The 8,717-nt window shown below is 39.5% G+C and overlaps 1 protein-coding gene across 15 annotated transcripts in view; it reads right to left on the reverse strand.

Annotated features, from left to right (window-relative positions):
* The window catches only part of LOC125763878 (putative thiamine transporter SLC35F3), a 33,644-nt gene extending 25,042 nt beyond the window's left edge, over positions 1–8,602 (reverse strand). For 11 of the 15 annotated variants that reach the window (XR_007418415.1, XR_007418417.1, XR_007418416.1 and 8 more), the window contains exons 1-2: positions 4,520–5,333; positions 3,614–3,782 (exon numbers count right to left, since the gene is read on the reverse strand). The gene's annotated coding sequence lies outside the window, so the exon portion shown is untranslated. Of the gene's footprint in view, positions 1–3,613; positions 3,783–4,326; positions 4,497–4,519; positions 7,604–7,663; positions 8,426–8,511 lie in introns of those variants that run through there. The other 4 variants (XR_007418414.1, XR_007418412.1, XR_007418413.1 and 1 more) reach the window with 4 other exon arrangements.
* Between the last annotated feature and the right edge of the window lie 115 nt (positions 8,603–8,717).

Genomic DNA, 8,717 nt, shown 5'->3' on the forward strand with positions numbered 1-8,717 from the left:
CGTGATATCATTATTCTTAGTTATTCAGTCCTCAGGGCAAAGCTTGAAGAGTAAAAATTCTACCAAAAGTAGTATTGTGCCGGTGGCTTTTTTATAAGCCAAAAGTTGAATCTTTGCTCTCCGTCCGAAAGTTACACGCTCGAGGGAAATGTACCGAAAGAAACCAAATTGAAATGAACTCCAACACAACTTGCTTGAGCAACAGAAGGAGCATGTAATCTAATACACAATGGTTATCTATCTTATCCCGCAGACACCATTAAACCTAATCCATTTCTGTACCGTTTATAGCGAAGCGAAAAATAATAAATGTAACATTGGTTATTCTTACGCAATTGAAGGTAGTTTTTATAACCGGCTTGAGGGAACTGAGATACATCATGTGGGAATCGACCAGATGTTGATGAGCTATGAATTTCAATCGATTTTCAGCCATATATGTGTATATAAACAGTCAAACGCTATTTACGCGCGGAGTCGCAATGAGAAGATAAATTATAATACAGAAAAATACTAGCACCAGAACCATTAATCTTGATCATCTATTGTAAATGTCATTCGAAATTAATATTTTACATTCCTTGTTGAAATTCGAAACAGCAAATAATACAAAACAATTCTTTTTTCCTCTTTTTGCTTTCGCACATTTGCTAAATGAAGGAAAAAAGAAATAATAACCATCGACGAGTTTATGGTTCCGTGCGTTTGGCAAAAGCATCCATCCTTCCTTTGAGCCCATTGCAAAATCATGCTGAACGAAGGATGTAGAGGTGTTTTTTGTTGTTGTTGCTAACAATAAAGGCATTTTTTCTTAGGTTCATTTAAATTTCGTATTCAAATTAAACCATTTCATTTGCATTGCCACGGAAAAGACTACTCTGCTACAAAACCTAAAAGCAGTAAGTAGGTAGATGGTTTTCTCGTGCCGAATTCCGGTGTAGGACAACGAAAAGGGATGCACATTCTTTGAAATTTTATCGCAAACAATTTGAAACACAGTTCCGGCATGTAGAGTCACGCAAAAAAAAAGCGCAAAGGAAAAGGCAGATACTTTAAGAAAATGAATGAAAAAAAATATTTGCATCGAAATTAACCTTTATGCTTAAAATATTGAGAACAGTATGTTATTCTACGGGGATCTTCTTGGTAGTGTATGTGATAAACGGCGCCGATTCCACACGATAGGACCGGGTATCAAATCCCATCCAGACTGTCCCCGACAAGGACTGACTATTCTGCTATGTGTCCAAAATAAGTCTAGTAAGAAGTCTACATATAAGTCTAGCAAGAAGATAGTATCTTATTCATAAGTAGTAAGTATGTTATAATGTTTGTCTATAATAATTTATCGTTAACTAGTACCGTCGTTATAGTTTCAATAGAAAAGTTTTAACGATTGAACGTTAAGCTCACAATATGGTCCATTCTGAGAGCCAAGGTTCGTCCAACAATTCAGTTCTGCGGACCAGACGTTCCGAAATCAATAGATGTTGTTGTGTTTCTTAAAAAAGAATTTTATTGCTTTAACAATGAAGCAATGCTATAAGGAAGGAAATGGAAAAGGCAGGAAAACCTCCCTGAATACTATTTTAGTGTGGTGCTCAGTAGAATAGTAGAAGCAGCAGTATTATTCCCCACCAGGGGAAATTAAATTAACAACATTCATTCTCTCCCCAAACACCGTTTAACCATTCATGTTTTTATGAACCACAACAACTATGTCCAGCGGTGGAAAAATGTTTCGCTAGGTATCGTGATGACTGCTGGAGGACATCACGTGCCCGGACGGAAAATATATCGATCATAACGTAAAATTTTCACTGTGTCTACCATTGTCCCCAAATACCTACACTGTTAATACAAACAAAACGTGCTGCTAAACTTAGCCGTCCAGCATAATGTCTGCAAATCGTGACGAAAGTACCAGCGACGGTAGCAGGATTACAAAATCAAATACGTTAATGACACACGCAACACACGGCCGGCAGCACCCAAAGTGACGATGGTTACAGGTTTGGCAGAACTTTTGCCACTGTGTTCGTGCTTCCAGGTTCGCAACGTACGTGCCAGGAATTAGGTATTTTAGCACGACAAAACGGAAGTACGAAGTCTCCAAACCACACGCACACCCGTGTCATTCCGTTAGTGGTCCGGAGTTGTTGGGTTGTGTCCTCGGACGAATAATATTTATCAGTACGTTTCACAATGTTTGTGTCCTTGTGGTGGACAATACCCTACACAATGCAGTGGAATGATGGGGTCGATCTCGTTATGGATACTAAAACCTGTTACGATGTCGGTTCTTTCAATAAGATTATTTAAAATCGATAATGCTACATCACTTTGATCACCAACCAGCCGTACACGCCGTACCGCGCGTTAGTGCGACTTAGGGCTTCTTATCCTAACGGATTGTCTCGTCGCCAAAACGAAATGTTTTGTGACAGGGTTTCGTCTGTTTACTTTGCATCGGGAAGCCTCGGAATGCGTAACAAGAAGTTCCATGCTTTACAACTTAACACTAAGAAAAGTAAACTAAACATCAAGTCAAACATTGGCCCGGAAGTTGCCTGCCAGTTAGGTGAGTTGAACTCACACACCGCCTCGGAGGGAAGGTTCTGAATAATAAAGCATACGTTTGTTTTCATCCTTCTGCTTATCATCCTTTCAAGACGTCATTAACATTTTCACTTCTAGTAAACCATTTTGCCCGAAGGAAAATACTGAGTACGTTAGCGAAAATGTCCACGACCCGTTTAGTATGGACACGTTTGCATCGCATAGCTTTCGGCCAACCATAATAGTCTTACATTGGATACAGGTATAGAAGGCATTGAAACAAAAAGGTATGTTATTGATTTTTATAGTTAAAAATTTAACTCCCTTAAGAAGAGGGTTGTAATAGTAGGGAGGACGCTTGCTGCTAAATTTAGACTAAATTGGAGTAGTATAAGGGGAAACGCTTAAATAAACAATTTAAAAAATGTTGCTGTACAACACACACACCACTTATTTACAACGGACTAGGTAGTGTAGAAAGAAAAACCGATAATAGATAAGAAACCGAACAACATTTTTTTTGTCTTGCCCAAAATAAAAATCTCTTGCGACATTTAAACATAAAATTAAAAACACATGAAAAAGTTTCCTCTTGGACATCCCGTGAATCCTGAATAGTCCTGTGTAGGACTAAATATAAAAATAAATAAATACAGAAGCACTTAATTCTTGTCGAATTGTATTGTATTAGCGATAACGACCGGTATTGAACCTTCTTCTCGTTTTCCATTGTAGGATTGTATTTTTTATGTTAATATCGGCTCGAGATTATGTGCTATGCTCCAACAGCAATAAATAGGTTCTGCAATATAAATCATTACTAGTAATCCCAAAGCAGCCCTTCGGGAGACCACCATGTATTATCATTTTTGTGGTGCTAAACTTTGCTTTATCTGTTTTGTATTTTCGTTTGTTCTTGCTAAGCTCATGCATTAAATCTTGTGTAAAGTTAATTATCATTACGATGTTAAAACTAGAGAACTATTTTTTAGATTTACTTTAAAACGACTTTATGAGAACTATGTTAAGAAAGAAAAAAAAGAGTATTACTTACATAAGTTGCTTTCATTGGTGCTCCATTTCACTTTCACGCTGATATGGTGCCTTAAATTTCGATGCTGCAATCATTTGTTCATTTAGCTTCAAACAGTCATCTTTATCTTTCTTTCATTACTATAAACACTGTTTTATATGTGGCACAACCTTCAGAACACAACACACAGCTGGAAAAATTTAATGACTTAGTTGAAACGCTGAACAGCCAAGGCCGCTATGGTTCTATAGGCCTTGCCAGTATTAAACGCTGGCACATCCTGGAGCACTAATGCCATTGCTAATCCTAGTTATGAAACCACGAGTATCATTAATGACGTTAGTAATGTTGATATAAGAAACATTTTTGCCTTCCTGAAATGCGGATTCTATTCTGTCGATGGCCACTGAATTCATATCGCACTACTTCACGGTGAGAGAATAACGAACGGTTGGAACGCGGGAAGATTCACGACCTTTCGCAAGGCTCTCGCAAGGATGAAAACTCACAGTAACCAAATACACGAAGCCATACGAATCCGAACACGTTCAAAACACTCGAACTATAAGCAACAGCAGTAGCTGTCGGTTTCGTCGTGCGCAGTAAATGACCACGGTCATGGGTATCCAAAAATAACGAAAAAAAAAAAACATCATCTAATCAGAACACCAATCTGCCCTTTCATCCTCCTCATGAAGAATATTTCCACTGGCGGGGCATTGGGGGATACATACTCCTTTTTTTACACCAAAAATTTGACGGTCAATGTAGCAACAGCTAATACGCCCTTTTTGAGCTATAATGAACTTGTGGCAAACACACAATATCGATTACATCCATCCTACGGTGTACGCAGTGACATATGGAGGGACAACAAGCACTATTATGCACAATGAAAATTTTCTTCCACCAAAAAGAAAGACCTACATCTAATTAACGTAGATAACGGTTTTGATCACTATCACTGAATTAAACGCACAATTACTCCCGCTTTGAAACACAAGTTATCATCCAACAAGGGGCAATACTTGGGCAACAGTAGCGGAACAATGAACGTGCGACACTGCCAGGATGCTTGCTCTATGCATAATGGCTGCGTACATTCCCGTGGTTCTCTATTTCTGGAATTCGTGAAAACCCGAAGCCAGCTTACAATCTTACCCATTGAGTAAAACAGAGAAAACATGTGCCTCGGAAACGTTTATACTTTTCATACCAATGGAAATAAAAGATCCAACACTCACTTAGAACTCACAGCGCACACGCATCGTTTTTGGAGTGTACAAGTTCCATGGTAGTGTATGCAAAAATAACGGTGCGTTACGATATACGATCGTAACGCTTCCTTGCTGTTTTATGTCGTGGGAAAGATGCTTCTGATTTTAATTCTCAATTTTGTTATATTAAAATTATTAATGCTATCGTAATAGGTGTAATGAGTATAACTAACTAATTTCATAAAAACTAAAGATTCTACAATAACATGATTCAATCTAGAAAGAAAAAGAAAAGAGAACCCAGCGCTTTCTAGGAATGGCTCACATGGGTATGCATATTCATTTAAACAGTTTTATTCAAACATATTATTAAATCTACTTGCAATTTTATGATGCCTTTAATGGGACCAGATACAACTATCTTTGATTTGTTGCTTTCTACTATAACAAGTGAAGTTTCTGTAGGACTAGGGAATTAAATGTACGATCAGAGTTTGTATTATGCAATTGTAATAAGCATAACATCATATGCTTTGTAATTCCATTATTTCTATACCACAACCATATAAGATCAATTCCTTGTCGTCTTGCAAGAATCCGACACCTTTCAAATCCGCAATGCATGTATTAGTAGTGCGTTCAACGACGAGTTTATCGTAGCTGGAATATTTCGTTACATAAACGCGTTGATCAACACCAACAGTGATCATTCTCTCATTGTCTAGCAGCTTCAACCCAGTAACTTGTGCAGTGTGCAGATACTTTTCACATAATTGTTCTAACACTCGAACATGCGGTTTTCCTTCCGGGTTTGTAATTTCTAAAAGCGATACCGTAACCGATTGATCATCGCCTCCAGTGGCAAACACAAACTTTTCCATATCTAACTGCTTTACATCGGCTGCATTCACTCCGCTGCTATGATGGCGGTGTCGATAGAATGGCTCATTAGCACACGAAGTGTCCCAGAAACACAACAGTCCATCAGTGGCCATTGAAACAAATATTGACCTTCCATGCACATCAACGTTAATCATCTTTAAAATGCATCGTCCGTAAAATATTTCAGTTTGCACCGATAACGACACCTGTTCGTTAGGGAAGGAAAGCTGATAAATTCTTATAAATCCATCGGAACAACCGAATACAATTCGATCGTTCGACAGAAAGGCTGCACACATAAATTTGGTTTCCGGATCGAACGTAGACTGGCGATTCGTTTTCCATCGGGTACGCTCCGAATCTGTGGCTAGCAGCATGTAATCATACTCTTGCTTTATGCGAAAGCTTTTTAAATCTACACTCGTCACGCATATCTGTGCTCTTCCGCCGGCAGAAATTACGAGCAGACTATCCTTTCCTTTCCATTGTTTAATTACAATCGTCTTTATGCTGGAGATGTGATTAAACAAATGTTTCCGGGGCTCTTCCACTATCTGGCCTTTGTTCAAAACGTTTATCCGTAGGATGTTGTCTTCGCCACCCGAGAACAGCAAATACGAATCGCCTCGTCGTGCAACCTGCAATATATTGCAAGCACGAGTGTGCCAATTGAAACGTGGCAGCGTTAGTTCACTACCAACATTGTTCCGTAACGTAAACTGGACCCTTTTCAATCGCTTGTGTTGGATGAAAATGTACGCAAAGCTTTCTGAGCTTTCGTCGTAATAAAAATCCCAACACCGATGTCCTCCACCACAGTCACATTGAATATATATCTCATTCGTATGATCAACCATTAGAAAGTGCGAATCATTGAAACCCAGGTAAAAGGTTTGGGGGCCCCGAACCATTTTACGATCGATCCATCCAATGGTTGATTTGGTGAAAGTGAGTAACTCCAACGTTTTTGAGATGATATTTACAAACAGTTCACAAATTCGTCCATCGTGGCCCGTTGTTCTAAAATTATATCCACCCAATAGTTGGGTATGATTTTCGTCCACCGTGATCGAGGTGATGCCTAGTTTTCCGTGTACATTCGATAGTTTGAAAACGGGATCGGTAAGAGATTTGTCGAAGAGATACAAATGTCCTGATCGATCAGCCATTAGGAATAACTCCTTATCGAGCATCAGAAAGGATGTCAACCATCGTTCAGTTGAGTGAGGTATCCTATGGCACGATACAATTACTTCAAGCGGCTCATCTAGAATAATACAACGTCCACTAGCATCGCATATGGCAACATTCTTTGATCGTGTACAAAAGTTCAAGGACCTTATGGTACCCTCTTTTATATCTGTACTGTCATTTGCACACGTGAAAGGTTTCTGTAAAAAGGATACAGTTTTGCTCCTTGCGAGATTAGCGCAATTTTTTGCGGTGACATTGTAAACTAATATACTACAACCACCAGCTAGGTAGAAGGTTGTTTCTCCAGCTTCTATAAGGCTACATTTGAAGTTGTCTTGCTTTTCGAGGCTGTGCACTATTGTGCCACTGTTCTCTAGTAGCATTACCTGATTGTGGTTCGTAGCAGCTACCATAAATCCGTTGGTTAAAAATTTAATTTTGGCTAAGTGTTCACCTTCCGACAGTACTGGACTTATATCCCTCATATTACTTAGATCGCTATTAAAATTATCGTTACCATCAATAAAGTATCGTATGCAGTACTTGTGCAAGTTTCCATTACTTGCTGTTATAAAAATTGTAGCAGTGTGGGGATCGTAGTCCATGTTCCATAGTGTTGGTCCTTCGTCTATACGCTTTTTCAACACCAAATTTCCATCAATGGTCCACAGGCAGAGGTGAGAATCTTCCCCGATCGATGCCACTAATGAACGGCGAGCTAGAAAGAACCAGAGGATCAGTTATAAGGCACGTAACGGACCATGGTTTTGCTATTTACCTTCATTTATAATACGACACTGGAATACCCGAGCAGTGTGAGCGAAACAATATCGTTCCTCCCGTAGTTCTACCGATCTGGAACAATCTTCCCTGTTTAGCGACAATTGTACATTCCAAAATTTTATCGAGCGATCATCAGAAGTAGTGGTCAGCAAACCGGAAGCAAAATCGCATGCAATCGAAAAAATGACTCCATTATGGGCAGATACACTTTTTAGCACCCTGCCACGACAATCTTCTGGGCCTGCTACAGACCAGACTAGTAAAAGACCCAGAGCAGTTCCGGAGAGGATGATTACATTATCCCATTGCCTACCAGTAATAGTGGAGCAATAGAGCGTGGATCCATCTTCACAGGGACTTTTATCAACCAAATCCCAACGCAGAGAGTGACTATTGTCAGCACGTTTTAATAATGCTGCGACACCGTGGGATGTTACAATGCACAGTTGTGTAGGAGAAAGCAGTGAAATGCTGCTGATCCAATCATGTAAGCGCCGTCGAACGTAAGGTATAGGTTGTTTGCACGGTTCTTCGGGAATAACGACCAATACACTGCTAGAAAATGTATGCGCTTGGCAATCTACAACGGTGCAGTACGCTTCGCGACCAGCGTGAATAATTACGAGATATTTTTCCGCCTCAATAAGGCATGTTTCTATTCCATGAATTTTATCCACCAGCCGTGGCAAATGGGCAAACGTACGATGTGTTCTACCGTTCGGTGCGAGGTACACGAGGGCCAACTGGTTTCCGATTGCTGTAAGTTAACGATTGAAACGGTAGTATAGTATCAAAGTTCTGCTCCTGAAATTTATATAAGTAGTTAATTTAACTCAGTAGTACCTATTAACAATGTTTCGCTACACAACACTCGAATGCAAACTGCATCAGTAAGAACACGCATGGTTCACGCCGGGTGTATTTTCTTTCAGTCAAAGTCTGTAGAGTAATGAGGTCTCGTAATAGAGGGGTTTTGGCAGCTCTTGGAATAACAATGAAAAATAAAAATGACAGATAGGTGTCCGAAGCTCCTACACGATGTTGTGTAA

Source organism: Anopheles funestus, chromosome 2RL (genome assembly GCF_943734845.2).
Source record: "Anopheles funestus chromosome 2RL, idAnoFuneDA-416_04, whole genome shotgun sequence".
NCBI lineage: Eukaryota > Metazoa > Arthropoda > Insecta > Diptera > Culicidae > Anopheles > Anopheles funestus.